The 24,327-nt window shown below is 42.0% G+C and overlaps 1 long non-coding RNA gene across 1 annotated transcript; it reads left to right on the top strand.

The window, feature by feature from the left end:
* The first annotated feature begins 1,155 nt into the window (after positions 1–1,155).
* LOC142601885 (uncharacterized) lies at positions 1,156–18,288 on the top strand. Its single transcript, XR_012835467.1, has 4 exons — positions 1,156–1,250; positions 3,520–3,663; positions 16,364–16,475; positions 18,151–18,288. It is a non-coding gene; the product is annotated as an uncharacterized LOC142601885 (long non-coding RNA).
* The last annotated feature ends 6,039 nt before the right edge of the window (positions 18,289–24,327 follow it).

The raw sequence follows: 24,327 nt of genomic DNA, 5'->3' as shown, positions 1-24,327 counted from the left end.
ACCCAAACTGGCCAAAGGGATATTCCACACCATATGATGTCATGTTCCGCTGATAACTGGGGGGTTGGCCGGGAGGTGGCACGGCTCAGGACCAAGCTGAGCATCAGCTTTGGGTGGTGAGCAACTGTGCTGTGCATCACTTGTTTTGTATATTCTTCTACTATTATTATTATTATTCTCTTCCTTTTCTGGCCTATTAAACTGTCTTTATCTCAATCCACGAGTTTTACCTTTTTTATTTTCACTGGGTGGGGGGAGTGAGCAAACGGCTGTGTGATTGTTTTAGCTGCCTGCTGGATTAAACCATGACATTGACACTGTTGACTGTGTACGTGAAATTATTATGCACTCACAAATAGGTATATTCTGTGGACAGTAATTAATACTGTTGGATTTAAAGAATAATCTTTCTATCACAAAATATTTTTACTCCTGTCTTTGTAGACCCTAGAAATCTTTGTCTGCTGTTAGAAGTTGCCCTCTTTTCTTTCTGTCAAGGACATGCTGGTAGTTCTCTGACCTCTTTCATGGACCTCTGAATTTTTTGTAAATGCTCAATTTTATTTCTTTGTCTTCTAGTTGTTCACTAGGATGAATGCCTGTAGCATGGCCTTCCCAGAGACGCCTGGCTGGCGTTTCTTCAATCACGCTCAGTATTTACATTCTATTGCTACAATTTGGATTTTATTATGCTCACTATATTTGGCTGTTTCTATATTTTCTATACTTTCCTATTAGATCTTCTACAGATATACAGTTTGAACTCAGGATTCCTATCAATGCTGTATTTTGAAAGGGAGGGGTTTTTCCTTGGTATACATCCACATACAACCTTCCATACAAGAACAAGAAGTGCTGCTGTGTTCCGGTTTGGTCTTTTTCTAATGCTAGTCTGAAGATGCCTGATCTTGACTGGCATATGCAAGACCTGCTTAATGATCCATGAGAATCCATGATCACAAACAGGACGAAGAGTAATTAATTATTTTTTTTCTTGGGGTTTTTTTTTTAGGAGACTAACAATGCTCTTTTTAAATTATTCCCTTTCACAAGTGCTATTGACATGGGGCTGTAAGCTACATGAATTACTATCTTTGATTAGTGAGAGTTAGACAGACTTATCCAAACTCTGACCTGTCTCTTGCCATTTCTTCAGACACCACCATATTCTGGTGGAGGCTGATTGTGAAGGGCAGGAGAAGACTTTTGGTGATGATAATGTAAGCTACAAGGACAGAGAGATGATCTAGGTAACTAGAGTCTTAATTATTTTTTAATGAGCTGGTGTGAATCCCTTTGTGGAGGGGTTTCTCTTCATTGCTAGGGTAGCAATTTAGATGACTATCCTTCCGATGGACTGCCTGGGAAGTGGACAACGGGGGTGAGACACAGAGGGGATCCCTCATGCAAGCATTGTGGAGGACAGCAGCTGTAAGAGCCCATTTGTGCTGTCAGAGCAGATGCATGGCAGCACCACTGAGAGGTCAGAGATTTGGGAATCCAGATGTTTCTGCTGCAGGGGAGCTTCTGCAGTCTCCAGTGCAGCCTTACACAAGGAAAGCAGGAGGTGGCCTGAAGCCCTCTGAAGGGCCTGTGTGCTCGGACTTAATTGTATCATGGCATCCCGCCTGCTAGGCAGATGGGGGAGAGGAGGAGTGTGACCACCACCTAAACCATCATCTCCAAGAGCCTCTGAGGCTTCGCAAGGGAAGTGATCTGAAATTACTTCTGCAAACAAACTTGCCTCTATTAAAGAATTTCCTGGGATACACAGGTAACATCTCTAGCAGCTATTAGTGTTGTATGATGCATCTCTTCACCTTCAGTCCTACGTCTAGACCAAATATTAATTACTGAGATAAATACAGCTCCTGGTGATTTTGTCTATGGTGCTGTAAAACCTTCCCAGTTCATGACATCTCTTAGTCCTGTTTGAGTGTCTCCTCGTGTTGTGAATGTGAGAGATCAAGCATAGGGGAGGCAGGAGAACTCCAGGAGGCAGAAATAAGTCCAGTCATTCTCAGCTGTGGACTGTACCCCATACAAAATCCTTTGCCTTAGTATGTAGTAGAGGTGGGTAGTAGCTAAGGTGCTGCTGACCTCATGGGTCATGGAGTTAGGTCACCTCCTGACCCATACAGTGATGAAGTGCCATTCATAAACAGATCAAGGTCCATTTTAATCCTTACTGTGTTTGTTTTCTTGGGTGGAGAGGGAGCACTGTCCTGTTAGTCCACTTAGCCAGGCAACTCCATACCCTCTTACACTCTGAAACCTTCCTCTATATTTTCCAGGCTAAATAAGATCAAGATTCTCTTATGCTCATGTACATTACTGTCCTTTAGCTTCAATAGTTTCTTCCTCCAGGCAATAAGTCTACAGATTTATTTACAGCAAATCTATCCCCTCCCAGCTTTGTTTTGCTAAGGCTGAAGAATTATTCTTTATGTGCTGTCTTGCCCCATCAATCCCTGTGAAAAAGCACGATCCCACTTCTCAAAGAGTTATTGGATATCTGAAGCTGCTTTAATAAGAAGTCACTTAGCTTTTCTCTCTACTAGCTCTTGCATTATTCCCTGAACAAAGCCACTTTGGTCTGTGGAAAGTCTAGAATTCGGCTCAATGTCAGAGTGACATCCAGTGGAAGAGCATCAGAGCATCTCTATAGCACACCCACCTGGCAAAATCTCGGTTGTCATTGCTTTAAATTTATTTTATTCTTGCTCCATTGAGCAGGGCAAAAACTTGCCAAAGTCAACATGCAATGAATGAAATGGCTTTCGTTGTGAGACCTGTCAATACACTTCAGCTTCTTTACAATAAAAGGGTGACTCCTTTGACGTCTGGGACTTGCACCTGTCTTCCTTCTGAAAGCAATACATTCTCGATATGCTGAAATGCCACTCTTAGGAAATCAACAGCGTTAATCTATTGGTAACACTAAGGTCTCAGGGCCAGCTGTTCAGCTTTTCTTAGTATCATAGCTCCATTGATCTAAAGCAGCTCTGATGATCCACACTGACTGCTTATACCAGATAAAATCCCTTTTTTAGTTATTTTGTGCAAGGAGAATAATGATTAAGGCTGATCTGGGAACAGAACAAAATGGATTATCATAATAAGTAATAACTGTGAAAGGGGAGGTCCCTATAGTTTGGCCATTTAATGTTTAACTTTAAGTGGGAAGGGGCGGGCGGAAGCAAGAGATGCTCTGGGTTTTTTTCTGCCCATACTAAGTAGATGGCGGGCAAAATGACTCTTTATTTCCCACTTCCTTGTGGTTCCTACATGGCCTTTTCTTCCCATGAGCCACAAGCATCGGTGTCCAGGACTCAGTCCTCTTCCCCTTCTCGCAGGGTTTGGTCACCAGGATATTTCATTCAATGGGTTGTAATGACTCCTGATGGTGGGTAGACAGCAGTTGCTGCTTCAACCCCACGGCAAGCAGATGGAGAAATGTCAGTTATTGACCCATGTATTGTGATGAGTTTTTATCATTGTTTTTTTAATTTTCCATAGAAGATGTTTAGTTTGTGGATCCTGGAGAACTTGTGGGATTCTGGGAGAACCTTTGACCAAGAAGATTTCCCCATCTCTTCCAAATGTCTTACAGGCAAGCAAGGGAAGAGCTTAATTCGCTTAAAGAAGCACCAAGTGTTTAAGGTAATTTGAAATCCTTTATCTGTCAGTATTCTTGACAGCAATCAAGCACAATAGAAAATAAATAAATAAATTAAAATTCTGTAGCCATGGAAGCACACTTTAGATCAGATTTCTATTTGCATGCTTCATACATAAACATAAAACATATTTCATGTACCAAGTTAAATAATGCACAATACTTAAACTATTCTTACTTTTTATCCTTTGGTTATTGTAATTACAAGTAATTTTGTGAAGGATTTTCTATTTTTAAGAAATCACACTTTTGTACTTGATCCAGCTAACAGGATTTTCTTACATTACTTCATAAAGAGACCATCTTTAAACTTCTAATGTTATTTCTTATTCATTAGTACATATGCCTGTAGGGTATGTTCATAAATGGGTTAAAGTTACAAAGTTATGCTTATAAAAGCTCATGGTAATTTGGAGTATCAGGAGGATTTATTAATTTTGAAATCTTAAAAGAGCAAAAGCTAAAATGAGATTGGATTAAGTATATTCTTGCATGCAGTTATTCTAAACACCCTTAAGGACCGCAGACTAACTTACAGAGGACATTATGCAAATATGAATATATCTCTAAGTGCCTCATAGGCTTGCTGATGTAATATTTTACATGGTTAGTTAAGTACATCAAGTAAAAGGTTTGACCTTGATATACTGTAAAAGGTACTTATCCCACAACACCCAATTGTTTTCAGTGCCATTGTGAAATATATCATTCAAACGTGCAAACAATTTTGTGCATAAATCTCATTAAATGTGGCTCCAGCAGCCAAACAGCTGTCCACAATACCCAATCTCTTTAGAAGACCAAAGAACTGTTTCATAATTTATCTTTATCAAAATGTTGTTTATATTTATCGACAGTACCAGGCTGTACTTATGCAGTGAGATGACAATTTCTTATGAGGACAAATAGAGTTTCTGGGCTTTATTACTGGCACCTGTTCCCATTACACAGTTCCTTTTTTTTTTTTTTTTTTTTTTAAGGACATATAGAAGGTGGAAGACTACAATGCCCTAAAGCCAAACAAGGTTTTGGGGAAGGAAAACAAGTTCCAGTTTTGATCTCAGCTCAGAATTTCTGTAAATTCTTGGATTTACTTTCCTCTTTGATTATGCAGCAATAAGCTTGACTATAGGGACTTAAATGTCACATTTTCCTGTATCTTTACTTCTCCTGCCTCCACTCCATTCTATATATATGTGTGTGTGTGTGTATTTATTTTTTTTTTTTTTTCCATTGAGGTGGTAATGAAACAGAATAGAAAAATGGATTGCTAAATATTGCGTGTTATCTTTTCTGTATGTGTATCTGAAGGGAAGATTGGCTGATGTGGCACCTGCAGATTACTTTAGGGTAAATCCTTGTTTGTTCTGTTTAGCATTTTTGTGGTTATCAGTAACTGAACTGGAGGGAGAGACTCTGTAGATGGATGGGGTAGGCGTGGGTTCCTTATATTAATCAGATGGAAAAAACAGATATTCAGGCTTGCACACCAAGACATCAGCCCCCTTCTAAAGTCTGTATCGTATCAAGCAGTTCCTGTGGGGTTCAAGCAGTAAAAAGTATAATCTCCCTCAAGTCCCTCCAAAATGACCAAAGCGCTCCAAAAATATTTATGGCGTATTATGTTGGACTGTAAATACCCAGTTGGGATTGCCTTTCTTGTGGGGTGGTTTGAGAGTGTTCAAATAGTTAGGGGGTATAACTGGGAAAAAAAAGTGCAATTTCATTGGGGTGATGTTGACAGTGGGGGATATCACGCTCCGAGTAGTGGGGTTTTTATCAGGTTCGTCTCAGGAAAATGATGAATTAGCTGCAAAGTACCACTGAGAATATTTCATTAGCGTTTGCCAGCTACCTGGGAAAACGTCACCTTTTGGATGTGGCACAGAATGAAATATTATCACATACACCCACACACAAAGGAGAATACAGCCTTGTATGAGTAAGAGCTATTTCTGTGACTGCCTGCCATGTTATGGTTTTGCTCAGTGGAAAAAGCCAATGGTTTTCATACCAGATGAGTGGCTCTTAGCTCTTCTGTAGAGTAGGATGTTACTTCCAAAACCAAGATTATATTTTGTGGTGACACTTTAGCTCTCAGATCCATTTGGTTTGGGGCTCTCCTATTTTGAAGGTTATGTGCCCTGAGAGGAGAAGAGTTTGGAGGCAAGATGAGGTTTGAGAAATTGTGTTCCTCTCTGAGCCTTATTTGTAAGGAAGCCTGGAATGGATATGTGTCATCAAATGTATTGCTCTTGTTTGACTGGCTTTTGAAGTGAACCCATTTCCACGCAACAAAGACACATCCAAGAGTGTATGTCAGTATGTCCTGTAGAGAATAAACAGAATAGAACAGCCATGTATAAATACTCTTTTCCTTGTCTCTCTCCCTTCGTCAGACCAATATTTCTGTGTTCATATGGATAATTCCAGATATCCATTTCTTCTGTTGGCTATATCTAACCAGAGTAAGCCTGCTTGCTAGAGGATAACGTTTTGGGAAGTTTATTGATTTCTTTTGCTTTCACCTGGAAAATGTAATTACTATGAAAGATGATTTTACAAAATACAGAAGTTACCACTGGGATCTGTGAGGACACGGTGCCTCTGAACAGAAGCTTCCATCTCTGCAGGAGTGGAGGTTAATAAGGAAAGGGTCTGATCTTTAACGAAGTCTAGTACTTGAAGTAATATGCCACACACGTAGTAATTTAGGACCTGGTCCACAGAAGTGTGGTATTTGGATAAGCGGCTGGGTGCCTTGTGAATTTACAAACACAATTAAACAGATTAGGTTAGGTTGGTAACTCGCTGGAAATATTTGTTGGCTCCTTTTGGCATCTGTCTACAACTTTGGTCTCCGAGAAACCTGCCTGAATGTGTCTTAATTCTGCATGGTGTTTGAAAGAATTTCTTTTCTTAAGATGAGTTAATTAAGTAGGTTCTTAGCTATGTATTTTTTTTAATCCCAGTGTACTGCTGTGTATAAGCACACTACATTTATCCTTTTTATCTACTAAAACCTCATAAACAACAAAAAAGTGATTATTAATACATTCTTAGTGCACACACATAGCAAAACCTGTACAGAAGCACACGCAGCGCAGTACGTATGCACATAAAGCAGCAAGGGGTACTCCTCCATCCAGATCTGACTCATTTTAAATTCAGATAGGTGGAAAAAATATCACTGGAAAGATAACTTATCGCACCACTGAAGATAGCTTTTCTTTTCTTTTTTTTTCTTCTCCCACAGTGCTGAGTGTGTGCGTACATGAGCTGTAAAAATCAAACTGAAGCAAAATATAGATCTCTTAACACGAGAATAAGTACAATGCAGTTCTTTAGGGTCCTACAGATTTGTATTACGGATTTCCATGTACATTCACTTTTCTCACTTTCAAGATAATTGGAGAGGGAAAGATCTTTGTTTTGAACCGAGGTAGCAAACTGCAGGGTGAAAGAATGAGATTCTTCTACCTATGCCAGAGAGGCAACACAACTTAATACACAGGGACCTGGGTGGAAAGCTGGGGCAGATTAACCTCAAACATACGCAGCTGACTACGTGAGGGTATGTGTCCATATGTTGACTGGACATACACAGCTGTGCTAGTCACCCTGTGGTTCCGGTGGCAAAGATGCTTTTAGGGTGCAACTCAGCTGACCAGTATTTGATAGCTACTTTATGAAAAAGTGAATTGCACCCTACGCTCCACTGATTCTATTGACTAGATCTCCAGTGGCTTTAGAGAGAACCCAGGGTGGTTGGCATAACATAGCCATGTACATATAGGTAGATGAAACATATTGCTGGAATCTAATGCTGGCTGTATGATTAACTTATTTTTATAATCTTATATTTCCTCTCATTCCGTGTATCCTGTATGTTGTAACTTTGAATCAGGGTTCACCTCTGGTACTATATGAAGTGTAACACAACATGATGCTGGCTCCAACTGGGCTTTCTTGGTGTTGCTGAAATGCAAATAACATTTTTATATTTTCTTCAAGGAAGTATAGCAAAGATTTTGCACAAATTAGAAGAACATCAGATGTTTCCTAGAAGTGAATGTCTAATATCTGGGACATGTAAAAGTGCAAAAACTAAAGTAAAGCAAGAACCATCCACCCCCAAAAAACCACCACTGTTCAGGAGAGCCAAATCTACAGCCACTTTTATTCACCTGACCCTTCCACTCGTAATATGTTGGCAATGCCTTGATAATGTGATATTTTGTCTCTGCCTTCTCCTGTTGTTGGGATGCTCATGTGTGGGGGCAGTGTGGGAATTTGCTTGTCCTTCTTGCTGGTACTGACTCGCATCATCAGAAAGTTAACGTATAAAGGAGCTGGCTGGCTCTCAGCCTTATTGAAATCATTGCGGTACTGTAAAACAGTGCAGCTGCATTGACTTGCACCTGCTGAGGCTCGGCGCTACAGAAACTTTATGGAACAATTACTGGGAATATATTAATAGCAGATGATTAGGTCTTGTGGAAGGAAAGGGTCTGTAACACTAATATATCAGTTCATGTCTGTGCTTGCAAGGAAATTGATGACAAATCTTTCTGATAACTGGGATTTGGGGGCAGAAGGTGTCAGTGATGATAACTGAAAGTTGGGAAAAATGCTTTTGGTCATATAGGGTTTTTTTTTTAAAAAAATCAATATTCCAACAAATAGGAAAAATATATCTTTAGGTGGAATTAAAGGTCTTTGAGCCCTAGCCAACATATCTCAATGTGGTTTGAAGGAATTTTTTTTAAATTCTTAGAATTAATTTTTTTAATAAAATTTAAGTATATTTTGAAATAGAAGCATTGGTTTCAAAGAGAGGGTCCAAAATATTTAGTTTAGAAAGTACTTTTCATCAAAATAATTTGTAATAGTTGCATTAACTGGCTGTTTAGTTTGGTTGACCACAGTTTGTCTTTCATGAAAGATGTGTTGTGCACAAACATCCTCTGTCTCTGTCCATTTCTTCCGTTTCCACGGTCATTGTCAATGTCTGCAAACGTCCCTCCTTTTTCTGTCTCTCTTGACCATTTTCCATTCCCTCTTTTGCCAAGAAACCACATAAAAGGTTAAAGCTTTTGTCTCTTCAGGGCTTTTTTTAACTTCCAGCTTCCTTGTATCTTCTGTCTTTCATAAAGTGCAGCTCGTACTGGGCACGGTGCGCTGCTCTGCGGTCAGATCCTTTCCCTTGCACATCCTTCGGACCTCTCTTTCCACCACACCTCTCTTCCAGCACACTTCCTTTTACGTTCCTTGTCCAGACTTCTCTTCAAAGGCCTTTGCCTCTCCTCCAAGCCTCTATCTATGGCCACAAACCTAGCAATCTCCCCTCCCTTAGGACACCCAACTGTCTTTTGGTTTATCTCATGTTTGGAGTCTTGGCTTTCCATCTCCAAGACATACTTTCACCTGCCTGTATTGCAGCATTTTTATGGATCAGTGATTTCATAGGTCAAAGGCAAATGTGGAGAGAAGTGCAATAAAGTGTGGCCATGGGGATCATACCAATGATGGTCCTCCAACCTAGTCGGACGCAAGCTAGATCCGGTTTGGAAGCTGTATAGACACATTAGCACGGGGCTGTGTCCAAGTTAATAAGCTAATATGTCTTCTGGACCAAACCTGGCTTATGCTGTATCAAGCTTGGATCCATTTATACCAGCCTATATAAATATAAAATAGAATTTTATTGTTCTTGAATCTGCCTCAAAAATTCCTCATGTCTCCTGCCTATGCTGTTGGGAGATTTCCTGCTGGGTTCTGCTACAACAGGCAATCTGTTGTGTGCAGGAGTACAGTTGTTGCCTCTTTCTTGGATAAGAGTAAGAAAAACCCCGGTGGTTGCACAACAGCTCATCTCTGATGTTGGTGGGCATTGTAAATGTGCTCGCGGGCTGAAGCCCTGGGTGCAGGACATCACTAGCTGGTCGAAAGAATTGGCGGGTGTAGGAGTGATATGGAGGTGCAGCTGAAATTTAATTTCCTCCAGAACCGTTCTCCACAAGCTGTGCAAACTTTCTTTAGCTAAATAAATACACTTAAAGACAAAGATTTCCCGTTTTCCTAGAAATACTCATGGTAACAACTGCCTCTGCTTTCACTCCTGGAGCCTTAACAAACAGTCTGCACATTTGCATTTTCTCTAATAGTCTCAGCAGTAAACTTCCTTCCAAAAAGAGGGGAAAAAAGGAAATCTTGTGTTCCCTGAATGCAGAAAGAAATTACACATTCTGTCTCTGTCTCTCATACATACAGATACACAATTTAGTACTTTACATCTTCAAAGCACTGCTCAAATAGGGACTAAATTGTGTTTGTAAACTCTCGCTTTGGGAGACAAGTTCAAATGGGGCTTAAGTCTCAAATGAAATGCTGATGGTCTCGGTCAAGCTCCTAGTGAACGTTTGCCACAAAAGCACAGCATTGTTTGCTTGTATTGATAACAATTAATATTATTACTCTGTCTTACAGCACAGCCCCTATCAAAGACGTATTGTACGATGCAATGGGTGTATGCAGAATAAAAGACCTGCCCTACCTCAAAATGTGAACAGGGGAAAAAAAAAAAAAAGAAAAAAAAAAAGGAGAAATTATCTGTTCTTTCTGTTTTGCAGAGTAGGAACCGGGGGCTGCAGTCCACAAATACAGTTAAGCTGATGCTTACTACTGTCCTGATTTATTACCTATTTTGCTAAATCCAAGGTAAAATTACGAAGTGGTGTGACCATGGTCACGGTGGGATTCTATGTCAAAGCCAGGGACAGAACCTAGCTCTCACAAGGCCATAGAAATTGTGTTAACTGGAAGGTTACCCTTCCTCTCCAAATGGAGTTTAATGAATATAACACACTTCAATAGGTGTATTCATAAGAAGTTAGCCATTATGGATGTAATGCATGAGTTTTTCTCTCTTGGAAATAGGTTACTCTTACTGGCCATTTCCTGGTCAGGTTTTGATGAGTCCCTTTCAGGCACAGTTCCCATTGAAATAGGTTTGCCTGAATGAGGACTTAAGGAACAACTGAATAAAGACCTCTATAATTGCTCTATAATGATTAAATGGTTCCCATGAGCAAGGCAGTTCAGAAAGACGTGCTTTCACTTAGCAACATCCGCACTGCCAAAATGAAATAGCCACATCTACCGCAGGCAGAACTTAATTCATTATCGTTGCTGCTGTTATTGTGGTAGACTAGAGACTGGGCAGGATCCGTCCAGGAGAGTGGTAGACCCTGTACAGACACACTGTACATGGCAGTCGAAGTCCACGCAGTCTTGGGTCTCTTGGTCTGCTCCCCTGTGTGCTGATGATGTGCCCATTTGGAACAGTTTCTTTACTTTGCCTTATTTTTGCCCCATTTGTTCTGCTTTTGAAATTGTATTTGGGTACAGATGTTAGTGATGCAGTTTAAAGGCAATGTTTCTTCAGAAGGATTGGGCTGGAGAGAAGACAGATGTATACATTTAATTTTGAGGTGAGATGCAAACTGTTCCTGCAGGAGTGACCAGTTCTTCAGGTTCCATAAGGTTAGCCAAAGAAAGATGTTTTATTTCCCCATTCTCTCAGTTGGTTTTTTGGGGTTTTGTTTTTTCATTTTTTTAAAAAATTACATACTGTGGCTTACAAAAAAGGACAAGAATTGTACTGAACTCTCTAGTAATGAAAATGGAGGAGTAGGATAGCCTAAGGTGTTGATTGAAAACCTACCTGAGAAAGTCTTGCCCTTTGGACCTGTGGATGCTGGATCTGTTCTTAGGACCACTGTGGAACGGTAGAAGGCAGCAGGAGATGGTGGGTGCAGCAGGCGGAGGCCACAGGAACAGAGCAACCTTCTCAGGGTTTCCAAGAGCGTTCTTTCATTGTGCGTTCATCTTCCCTGAGACTTTTGAGGCTGTTTATTGGAAGGCTGGGGGATTCCCCCAGCTGGTCCTGAAATGCTCGGCCCCCACTTTGGGCACACAGGCCACAGGTCAATGTCACCCAGTGAATACTTGCACCCCAAAGGTAGAAATGGCAATGCTCCAAGCTGAACGATCTTTGGTGATTTCCCTTGAATTTGTGGCTGCCAAACAATGGAGTTGAATCTCTTGAAAATGAGGAGGTCATAAAAACAAGCTATGCATTGTCAGCTGTAAAGAGAGAAGACCATTTTGTTCCTCAGGGCCATATTCTAATCTCAGATGCACAGTATGCATTACCATATAGCTTAAAAAAGCAGATATTTATTTCTAAGATGATACGTGGAGTTGTGTGCAAACCTCTTAAAGAAACCAGTGTCCTTCAGGAGTTTTTTCATGCACTCAGACATACCCAGCAATGACATGGACCTCTGATAGAGCATCTTTGGTTGAGGGGTAAAAGAGAGGATGGGAAAGCCAAAGAGAAGCATAGGCAATGAAGCAGAATAGGCCAGAATTGGAGCTGGAAGCTTGTGAGCAGCCTTTCACTTCTGAGAGGGACGTGTGGCTGCAGCATGGTAGGTTGTCTATCCCATGATAATGTAATAAGACAGCACTAGAACATAAGACTAGAGAGTGTCTTATGTAAGACTAGCATCTTACAGTGGTACCGAGATAATAAGGGAAGCTAATGCATTTCAAGAGGCTGTGGGTTTTATTTGTTTATTTGCTTTGGGTTGCTTTTTTTGGTTATTTTTATTGGTAGTCTTAGCTTGCAACATGAACAGATCATTTGGGCCATCCAAGCCAGAACTAATTGGTGTCAACAACTAACTGGTGTCTGACCTCAGTCTAGCTGCTGGGAAACAGCTGCCAGCATCCACAAAACCATCCTGACAGCAGGTGGTGGTGAGTAATCACAGAAAGATGGGGCCAGAAGGAACCTCAGGAGATCATGTAATCAATGAACAGGTGTCTCCTCTGTCCCTACAGGCTGAATGTCAAAGTCTTCACATGTAAAGAGTTCCAACAGGCATACCTCATGTCTTTGGGAAGTTAAGGGGTGAGGGTTTCAAGAGTGGTAGGTAGCAATGATTCCCCATGGTGCTACGCTGCACGATGGGGCTGGGCTAGGCAGGGTTGGGGTGCAGTGATCCTTGGCAGCCTGGTCAGCAGTCCTTGCTAACTTATCTCCAGAAACCGCAGAGTGGGACTGCCAAGCAGCCCTTGTGCTGGCACTGGTCTGGCTGGCAGCCCTGGGATGCTGTCTTCCAGGAGAGCTGCACGCAAGTTGGGTGAGAGCCAAATGGCTGGCCCTGGAAACTGGAACATCTACTGCTAACAGCTAGGCTTGCAATAGTTAATAGGTATCCAGCTTAACTGCGGATACTTGTGATCATATGGTAGCGTTTCCTGTCTAGGAAAACATTTGCAAAACATTGTATGGGTCTACATAAAGATTGTGAAACATCTCACCCAACAGGATGGGAAAAGCTTAAGCCAGGGTGCAGTGCCCTAATTTTTCTGTCCCTGGGCAGTCAGATGTGGGTTTGTGCACCTGTGAGCTGCTTGCCTTGGTTTCACATTGCATCTTGGGTTACAGGGGTGGTGTCTGAGATGGGAACGGCCAGTGAGTGCTTTGCAGGTTAGCACCTGATTTAAAGGGGTGCAGAAACCTCGTGCAGCAGCAGAATGCTCCCCCTGTTGAACTTTAACCCGTATCGGTTTTCCCTTGGGTTTGGGTAATCACCCTTGGGTGGAACAGGAACCAAACACAGATACAGCACAGCGGTGGCAGCTCCAGGTTTGTATCTGAAAGGAAGTTTGCATTTCTTGTGTAACCAAAGTGGGGGAATAAACCTCCATTCCACATTGCATAGGAGCTGTAGTAGAGCACTGTCATCCTGATGGCATGTTGAAGGGGTTGAGATTTTAGGGTATTTCCTTTGCGTGTTTTCCTTATCCCCAACATCAGTTCCCATAACCATGTGTTGGGCCTTAGCCAGCTTCTTAGTCTTTCATCTAGGAGCTTTTCTTTTACGGGCATTGGGACAGCTGGGGGACAGAAGACAATTCTGGCTGTGATGGGGAAGTGTCACAGTTTGGCAGGCACCAAAGTCAAATAATGTCTCTGAGCCTCGCTCCTGGAGTTCTCACACAACCCAGTAGTAAAAAGAAGACACGAGTTTGCCTTGTGCATCCTCGAAGAGACAGAACAGATGCTAGTTATGAGCCTCCGGGATCCATCTGAGATGAAGAAACAAAGCCAACTTCATGACTCCGTTTATCTCCGCCAGGCCTATAAGATGAATTCAGTCATGCCAGTGTCAAAAACTGCTGTCAGGTCTAGGAGATGAATATGGATACTAGTCATCTCCAGAGCTAGAAGCTCTGCTTGCTCCAGCAGAATCATTCCTGTACCAGTCAACGATTCAGTGCAGCCTACCTGGTCTTTGGGAAGGGGATGCAGTCACAGATTTGTCTCCTGACACCACTCAAACTTTTCCCTGCCTCCAAGGTTAAACTAGCATAATCCTCAGTAAAATGGATCACACAGTGGTGGCTTCTCAAACACAGGCTGAACTACTGCATGGCTCGAGCAAACCTCTCTAATTAATAAACTCTTAGAGAGATATTGACCTCCACGGCCAGCAGCTACCTTCTGTTGGGATATTCTCCAGCCAAAACTGGTGCAGTTTTGACCTTCAGATCCTTTCCCATCCCTTCTGAAGAAGTTTGGGGAAAATAAGGAAGAAAACCAACGACGACAGACTAGATTTTGATGGGAGCTCGGGTTCTGCTCTTCTCTATGTGTTCAAGCAGCTCTCCAAAATCTTAACTGTGCTTTTTTATGGCTAAACAAAGCCGTGACAATGAATTTACAACAGCTATACTTTGCCAGGCCCTGACCCAGCAGAGTACTTAGACAAGTGTAACTTCAAGTCTATCAAGCACAATGCAATCACTTGCACACTTAGGCTTGAGCACATCTGTAATGCCTTGCTGGAGGTGGGCTGGTGCTCAGCACCAAGACTGCAAGGCAGGGATTGCTCAGGAAGAGGCTCATATAATAGGAAAATAATGACCAAAAAGCTGCCTGTTCATTGCAGCCTCTCTGGAAACGCAAGAGGCGGGTTGGAAAGCAAGGACGAAATGAAAGTGGCAGAACAATAAGCTGTTTCAAGCACCTGAGAATATATTTCAAGCAAGAGAGGGGAAATAAAAAAAAAAAAAAACAGTGAAATTTCTGAAGCAGCACTTGAGTGTGTTTTTTTCTGCTGCTGGTTGATGTATCACCTTTCTTATTGAATTTTTTTATTTTGCGCTAAAAATATACATTATCTTCCAATCCTTCTTCAGTGAAGTAAAATCTAAAATGAAAACAAACCACACATTTGGCCAACCCTGCCTTAAAATTACACATCAAGAACATTTCCAGTGACAAATACTTTCAAGGCAAACAAACTGAAGAGAAATTAAAAAATCTCTGTGGGGCATAAATATGTAATTACACTCACACAGGGAGCATTTTATCAGGTAAACCATCCTACTTTGCTAATTGAAATGCTGCAGCACAAGGTTTTTTGACAAAGGGGCTGAATATGCATGCATATTTCTCACTGCTGCTGTTCCATTTCTCTCTCTCCTTTCCCTGTTTGCTCCAGTGATGGGGTAGTGATCACTCCTGCTTTCTTTGTTCAAATATCCTCGTTTCCACCACCTCCACTTAATTCCGGCAGGGAAAGTGTTCCTTTCACTGGAGGCACAGGTTTGGGGGGGGGGGGGGGGGGGGGGGAGTTGTTGATTTGAAAAAGAGCCCAAACCACAGAAACCAAACCGTTTTCTTGAATTAAATTCTCCAGAAACAATAAAATCTTGAGAATTAAAAAACCCCCAACACTAAAAAACTAAACACCAAACCAAACCTCCAAAACCCCAAACCAGCAGAAAGAATAAAAAGAACTGCAGGAAGTAGGTGCAGCTGTGTTGATCCAATCTCACTAAAACAATCTTACCAGGATGAAGATGAGTTATGAGAGTCGATGGGAGCAAGGCTGAAATTTGGGACTGAAGAGATTTGAGGTCCAGATACCAAACCTTTGTTATAGAAACATTTGTCAGTATTTAGTGGCCATGGGCAACATTCAGTGAAATATTTATGGCATGATCACTTCCAAGAAGCATGGCTGCTGGCAGGCTATTTAATTGTCTAAATGCAAGCTGCAATGCCAGCTGTGGTTTTGCTCACCCATCTGCGATGGCTCTGCCATGCCAGTTCTCCTGCCCTGAGAAGGAAGCAGGGCATATCCTTCCTGGGAAGGAGGGGTACAGGGTAGTCCCGTACACAGACCAACTGCTAACGCTTGCTCAGCAACGGTGACTAACTGTGACGACAACTAGGCAGTGAGGAGACATAATGCCCAGCCTTCCTCTGGAGCAGTGTGGGATGCCAGCATCTCTTCTCCCTGCAGATGAATGGAGAACAATATGTTGTTCCTCTCTTTCGTGACCTGTTGCCTAGTTTGGTCTTTCACCTGCATTTTTCTCTCCCTCTGACATGCAGCACAGAAGCTGCTCCAGTTGCACAGCCTTTACCCATCATCATGTGGGGAAATTCTGAAAGCTTTCAGTGTTTTTCTTAATGAATTTTATACGTTCCATATTCCCTGTCCGTCTCATGCCCATCTCTGCTTTTCTGCGTAAATCCTTCTTTTTGACAGTCCTCTTTGTAAAGTCCCGCAAGTATAACCTTGACTCCACCTCCAGTTCTTTTTCCAGGCTCTGCTGTTTGTTGTGAACAAAAGAAGATTGACAGGAGCAATAGAGGGGCTGAAGTTTCCAGAGAAGGAGGGCTTTACCATACCATATACCTCTCCAGGTAAGTCATGTCAAAAGCATGTAGATGTGTAACACCCTGGAAATCATTCCAAAATGGCCAAAATAAATTTGAGCTATCTCTTGGTCTGTCTCTGCTTCCTTTGTCTGGCTTTACCATGTGATAATGGCAGTGTGTCCTCTCACAGGAGTGATGTGATTAAATAGCTAAGGAATGTGAGTTATTTAGAAACTAAAATGAGTTATTTAGAAACTAAAACACTGTAGTTGAAGACTAAGAAGTTACCAGAACTCAGAAGACGTGGTCTCCCTTTCATGCCACACAACATAACCCTTTCCTGTGATTTAAGGGGGTCTGAGGCTAAGATATCTCAGGAAAAGGGCTGAATACCGAGCCAAGAGGTCTTTGTCTTCCATGTCTCAGGAGGGTCACAGCTGGGCTAAGAAACAAGTCCGACCCACAAATCCTGTTCCCTGAATGGTTTTAACCGGGGAGTTGGTAAATGACACAGGCACATGCTGTAATTCTTTGCAAAGGAAATCAGGGTTCAGGGAAAGGAGATTTGCACCCAATTCACACACCAAAGGGGAGGCAGGGATGCAGCTGGAGCCTTTGTCTGAACCTCAAAGCTGGAAACATCCCTAGGTCACACAAGTTCTACGTGGTGCAGTGCAGTCCTGCTAAGCTATAATGTTGGAAGTAGGAAGGGACTCAAGCTGAGCTCCACTTTTGTTACTCAAATACAATATTGCAGGCTCCCAAAATCAGATGGTGCTGTTGTGTAGGTACTGTACAGGTACAGAACAAAAAGATTATGCCTGCCCCACGGAGCTCATAACCTCAGTATAGGAGAAGAGTGGAGGAGGGAAGGTTGTAGAGAAGTGGGAACAAGAAGAAGACAGTGTTGGCTAACAGGGTTGACATCAGTTACTCTGATCCAGCAGTCTGACAGCTGTCAAACCATTTGGACTTACCAGAGCACAGATTTGGGAAGGATGGTGAGATACAAGATGCACATGAAGAATGTCCTCACAGGTATGAGAGGCAGCTTGGAAGAAAGCACATGTGGAACCATAACAGGTAGGTGATAAGACAGGAGTCAGGTCTGTCGAGGCAATATTAATTGTGGCTAGTGACAGAGAGATGGTAGGTTTCATTAGAAGGAACTGGGAAGGGTCTTGGAGGTAAAAAGCAGTAGCTGGTTCCCAACAGCTCAGAAATGCTGAGGAGCAGTGATGGTGGCTCCCTCAATGTCAGGTTCATGCTAGTGAACTCTCTCCTGGCTCTAGGTACTGGGGCAGGACAGCCTCTTCCTACACAATGCATAGGAAGGCGACTGGGTGGATGTGGGAGCAGTTACCTGAGCTGTGAGAAGGACCAGGGCTTTGAACCCCTCTCTAAACCCTTTCTGGAGGGACGCCCCGGCAGCTGGGCTCTGTTCTGAGTTTAGTCTCTCTCTGTCTTTGCTGCACAAATTGTTCTGCTCCATGTAAATATTTAAATATTCCTTTGGATCTGGCAAATTAGTACCTTCAACATGCAGGTAAGAGCTGCTTTCTCTCTGACTTTGAATCTTGAATAATTTTACATGAGGAGAATCAGGTTCAGTACAGGACATGTGAGAAATCTGGGGTGGCGTAACAGAACATTTTAACCACTAGCGTGTCCTTTCCCATTTCTTTTTTGATTGACTAGACCCTCCCTGTTTCCTTTCTAGAAGAATCCAGTATGAGAATCCCATTGGTGCTTTCCAGGACCTGGGTGGGCAGGTGAGTGCCCAGCAGCTGAATGGTACTTCGGGTACTATGAAGACTTTTCTGGTGGAAACTGGAGCATCCAGAGAATTTCATTATCTTGAGAGTTAATCACCAACTTGGTAGGGTTTTTAATCTAGACATCCAAGTCCACTTCTGGTTCAAGGTTTTGGTACACAAGGTATTTTATCCTTGGCCTGTTTCATTAGACAAATGCTTCTGGCAATAGGATATTTGCCTAGGACTCTTTAATGTCCTTGGCTGGTTTGTGTCTCTCCTGAGTCACATTCACAGGGATACTGCCCATCTTTTTCTCTTCCCTTTCTTTGTCTGTCTTTTGAGCTGCATGGTGGATGTTTGCTCAATAAACAATGTTTGAAGTCAGTTGTCTCCAGGTATCTGTGTTGACTGAAACCACTGTACTGTGGCAGAGAGTGCAAACAGAGCAGCTTAGTAGATACTGTTATGGTTCATGTGAAGCCCTCAAACATGGCTGATGAGGATTTCCTTAGTGACAGATCAGTGGGTGCTTGAAGGAGTCTGACACTGTGTGATTTTTCTGCTTTATTACCCTTATTTTCCTAAAATCCGAGGTTGGCTTAGTTGAGTTTATATAAAATGCAGATAATGCATCTTGCACCAATTTGGCTGGAAAGCGGGTTATTCAGACATGCAGCTCTAATTCTCCACCTGGTATTTTCCCAGTACATCTTTCTTGGACAGTTCAGTATCTCTTAGAAGATCTGCAAAAAACAGAGCAGCCCTTCAGACAGTTGCAGCACCCAGAGCTGAATTGTCAGGGGTGGGAATGCAGAGGTAAAGGCTTATTGAAGAGTGATGACATGATACTGTGGTTTTGTTCATCATTTGAAAAACAACTTGAGATGAAAATTGGAACAGTAGCTTCAACTGTCTTGCCATGACAACATCATACAGTTTGGCCAGAAATTTCCAAAGGTTTTGGTTGATAACTTTTCCTTGCATTTTGGTAAAAAAATATTATGCTCTCACGTTTCTTGCTTGGGCTTTTTGTTATTTCTAATGGGTGAATCTTTATCTGTTTCAGTGCCTGCAATTTATTCCTTGTAATGTTAATTAATAAATCCAGGCTGATTTTGCTGAGAGCTGTAACACTCACTCCTGATGGTGGGTAGGGCATTCTATTAATCCAAACTGTGATGCCAGCTAAAATTCCACCTGTTTGTGGTCTTTTAAAATCCCTCAGTGATTTTATAAACCAGATTATGAGACCAGGCAAGTGTTTGCCAAACTCATATTTAGTCTCTGGTGCAGTTGTAGCTGGATGAATTGTTGAGGTACTGGTTGGGCCATGTTGTTTTCTGGTAAAGCTGCCCTGTCCCTTCTGAAGAATTACAGGAACTAGAAAATTAATTTCCCACCTTTTTTTTAAATACTGAAATTCCTTCCATAAGACATTGTCTTACAAACATACAACAGCTGCAGCTGTTGGAGAGCAGGAGGAAAAAGATGTTTGTGTGAGCATCACTGGACTGCTTGGATAAAACCGCTATTTCTTCTCCTCTCCAGATTCACTACAGATATTTTTTTTTTAGTAAAAGTCCAGAGCGAGTTGAGGAAATCTTCAGACAGTTTCCTGGTCTGCATTGTCCAACACTTGTTTTTAACAGAACCATCACTTGTATCTTAAAATATTTTTCACAGCTCTTCCTGAGCTTGAGTTGCTTGGGAGTAAACAGTGGCGATTCTTAAAGCAATTGCCTATATTCACTTTCTTTGAACCTTCTGGCCCCTGTTTTGACTACATAAGCATTTGCAAAACTTTGCTGGCATATGACAACTCTTGTTCAATAACTCGTGTGCAGTCTTGTGGTGAAAAGCCAGGCAGCACACTGTGCGTGGAAGAGTAACCTTTTCAGCAGTGTTACTCTCAAACAAGGCTTGACGGTTCCACCTGATGGACTTCACCTCTAATGAACCTCGACCACCCCATATGAACCCTGGCTGTCATCTGATGTTATCAAAATGCACCTGGAATAGAACAGAGTACATGGCATATGAATGAACCTGAAGAATGCTGGAGGGCTCAGGGGTTCAGCTCTGGTATATCTCAGCGTGGGTTGTGTCTTCAGCCTGGTTAGAAGAGCTGACCAACCTAGCAGCATGGCATGTGCTCTACACATCTCAAGAGTGCTGTTATGCAGTGTCACTTTGCTTGCTGATCTTGTAGACAAACTTTTTTTTCTGAACAATGAAGATAGTGGCTTTGAAGGGAAAACTGACCCCTGGTCCCCCTCGTAAACAAATCCAGCTTCGCTTTAAAATGTATACATTTTCTTGGCCCCAGTAGTTAAAGAGCTGCCTCAGGACCTCAGCGCTTGGGAGCTGTAACTTAACTTCCACCCTGAAACTATTTGGCTTGTTCTGGTATATTCTTGTGCTAATGCCAGTTTTTCATCTAAATAGGCTTCTTTGCTTTGTTATGCTTACTTCCCTGCCATATTTCTACAGGGAATGCTGAATCTTTTTGCGTCTTCTCTCGTAAGATTGAAATACCCATCTCCCAGATTCACTCTTCTCTGTACTTGTTGACATGGGAGGATCTCTCCCGAATGAGGCACCGTGCTCTACCAGTGTCTCTGGAGAGGGTCAGTGTCACTTCCCCAGCTCCACTGGCTGTATCTGGCTGGATATACCCTAGGAATGCACTTGGCTTTTCCACTGCCACGGGATGCTGGGGTCCTGTAGGCACCCTGGTAATAACGTATCCCAGTTTTACGTGTCTGGTTTTGTCAGCTAAGGGGCCTTTCTTACAGTGAACTTTTTTAAACTACTCTTACATCTACAACTCCTGAGATCATCATCATGTTTCCACAGGATTTCCACTTTGCCTGAATGCCTCTCAAACTCATATCTTCAGCAAAGTGAAATCTTCCTATATTTCTGCCTCCTTTGAAGAAATACCTTTCCATTTCTCTTTAGACTCAGTTAAACGTTTGTTGCTTCATTTCACTTGGACTCCTTTGCTCGGGCAAAACCTAGAGTCTCTCCATGCGGCTGGTAAATGTGATGCATCAGTGCAAAGAAGTGTCCTTGCTTGGCCATCTCTACAAGGGCTTGCCTGTCTGAGCTCTGCAATTACGTGATTTTAATTGGCTTTTAATTTGGGAAGATTATATAATATACTTAAATGAAAACCACAGAGGTGTTGTTAATACGTAGGTTAGAAATTGCAAACAAAATGATAAGTGACTGAATTGCTTCTGAGCTCATACAGGAAAATTCACATTTACTTTCCCATGTACTTAATGTGAAATATACCAGAAAGTCCGTAATTAGAAAATTATAAGGTTTTAAAACCTATATTGCAAAAATACATTTCTATTGCTCTGGAGGTTGCAAACATGCTTTCCATGTAGAGCTGTATGTTGCATTTATGCTGATTTAATCATTCATTAAACATTAGTAAGAGGCCAATTATGCTGTTCAAGAATAAGATGTTTTACGAGAAAATGACAAAAAGATACATGTAATCATTGAAATGCCAGTTTACAATCAGATAGGATGGGAAATAATCCCTTTAGCAAGCTTAAGCTTTTACATATTAATGGCAACATTGGGGAGAGTGGAAAGAGGGCTTTAACAGCCTGACGGCCTTCCGGCCCTAATCAGAAAGTGAGTGCTTACGATGCTCTGGACAAAGATTTAATGCACTGATTTATTCTGTGGCAGAGATATCATGAGACATGCTCTTTAATTGCCCTAGATGTAGTTCAGCAAGTGCGTGTCTACATATCGATACATAAACATAGACAAAATAGGGACCAGAAATATTATTCTGACTTGAGAGAGGTGAGATGTTCTAGGAAGGTGAGAGAGTAAAGAGCCACCAGAACATTTCCATACTGATATTTCTGAAGGCCCATGTCAATCACTATGTGGAAAAGGGAGGAGGATGGAGGGAGGACATACAGGTCAAATCATACCTGTGAAATCATGGCTCCTGTAGAAGCATGGGGACAAACACTGATTTTTCCTCCTCTCTTTCCATACAAGACTGAGAGACATCAGACAAAACTCTTGGCTGATAGGTTCAAAACAAACAGAAAGAAGTGATTCTTCACACAAGGCGTTGTGAAGTGGTGGAACTCCTTGCCGCAGGATCTGGTGGATGCTCCAAATTCTCATAAGTTCAAAAAGCAAGTGGGTAAATTCATGGAAAGAAAGTTGTTTGAGAGCTATTAAGCACCATCTTCCATCTTTCTCAGCTGCAAATTTTTGCACACTGGGAAAATGTGCTATGGAAACATCAGCCTGGTTCGTAAACCTGCCCTTAGCCATTTGTTTTCTGTGACTGTTGGAGGCAGGATGAGGAATCAAATGGACCTTTGAGAGGAACCAGCATGGTCATTCTTGTTTTCATATGTGTGTCTACATGTATATACATCAGTAAAAGATATTTTTAAAATCTCTTTTTTTGTGACCTTGCACAGACTCCTGTAAGAAAATCATTCAGCATTGTTTCTCTCATATGTGCTACATATGCTAAAGAAGATGACATTCAGCAAACCACGGAATGCACTGCTGAAAGAACGGAGACTCCTTTGGTGCATGTGAAATCAGAAAATAGAAAACACTACTCAAGGCCAAAAAACTACAGAGGTAAGCTAAAAAAGAAGAAAACAAGACAATTGTTAATTTTAATGTTCTCATGAACTCTGCTCCAAAGTGACTCACCTTTGAATCTCTCTGGGTACTTTCTGTGTCTGAAAATCTCGCAGTTCTCAGGTTTCCTCCGGGATCTGACCTCTCCTGTCTTTTTTTCCTAAGCACTTGGACTAATTTGGACTGAAGGCTGAGTAGGGTTGGGCAAAGAAAATCCATTGTGATCTGATCAAACACTCAATCCTTATGAAAAATCAAGGACAAGAAGCCCAAAGGTATGGGGACTTATTTGCAACGGGGAAAATGGATGTGGGACCAAGAGGTCCTGGGGCAAGAACAGAAAAAACAGGGAAGACCCAGGTGAGCAGAAGATGAGTTCCGGATAAACTTCAGCAAAGCATCACTCCAGCTTCCCAGGGCCATGCCAAGCATTGATGTTCTCCGACTGCTTTACCGACTCGTACATCTGGCTGCCCAAACATACAGCCCCCTTTTCCCAAATCCAGTTGGTCAGCTGTCCCCGTTGCCATGCCGGCCTCTGGGCAACAGACCCAAGCGATGCTGTTGAGAGGGAGAAAAATGTATTCCAGCGATAATATTGAAGGGTTACAGCTGCCAAACACACTGTGTCTGTGGAAACACCTGTTGAGTAGCTGTTGCAGTGGGAAGAGCAAGATGAAGAAAGACAGCTGTAAAAGTGCCAGCAGCAGTAGGAAGCTCTACCAAGACTGCTTTGTGCCAGTTAGAGATGTGCCAAATTATTTGGCTGCATTTCAAATATCTGGGTGTCCACTACATTTGCCAGCTCGCGCTCCCAGGGAATATTTCAGCATTAACACCACTACTGCCATGCTCCCGCTGCTCTTCCACTCTAATTTCAGCCTTTGCGTTTCTGTATTTCTTTTATTTCTATTTCCTTCTAGTGCAAAGGAAAGCCCAGTATCGCAGTGCAGAGCCCAAAATAAGGGCTGGGATCTGCAGCTGGTAGGAAGACAAAGCATTACTGTAAAGGTTTTTGGCAATTGGCTTTTGAGATCTGCTGGGTTATTATTTTGTGTCTCTCCTGTTGTCGTTTTGGATTTTTTTTCCAGAGAATAATAATTTTATCTTTTACAAACAGTTAGCTAACCTGCACACTTCTCCTGCTTCTCCATCTAGAAATCCTTGGAACTGCAGAGCTCAGCTTGGGAAAGTTTACAATGGGAAAAGAGCTGAAATTTGAAAGTTTAGGTGGGCTAGACAGCTGGTGAGGTGGAAATACAATTGCAGAATGCTATAGGGAAATATTTCCAAACGTTTTGTATCTATTCTGGAGGGCTTATGTGCGATCCATAGCACTGGCGATACCCAATGAGGAATGAGAGAGCTCACAGCTGGAAGATTTTCTCTTTTCAAAGACAATCTTTCACGAATTAAAAGCACGCTCTATACAAACAAGGAATGGAGAGAAGATGGAGTTGTAGAGTAATGAGAATTTGTTTTAGATAATCTTCTCC

Source organism: Balearica regulorum, chromosome 5 (assembly GCF_011004875.1).
Source record: "Balearica regulorum gibbericeps isolate bBalReg1 chromosome 5, bBalReg1.pri, whole genome shotgun sequence".
Taxonomy (NCBI): domain Eukaryota; kingdom Metazoa; phylum Chordata; class Aves; order Gruiformes; family Gruidae; genus Balearica; species Balearica regulorum.
Note: the sequence above shows the minus strand (reverse complement) of the source record. Positions and strands in the feature narration are given on the sequence as shown.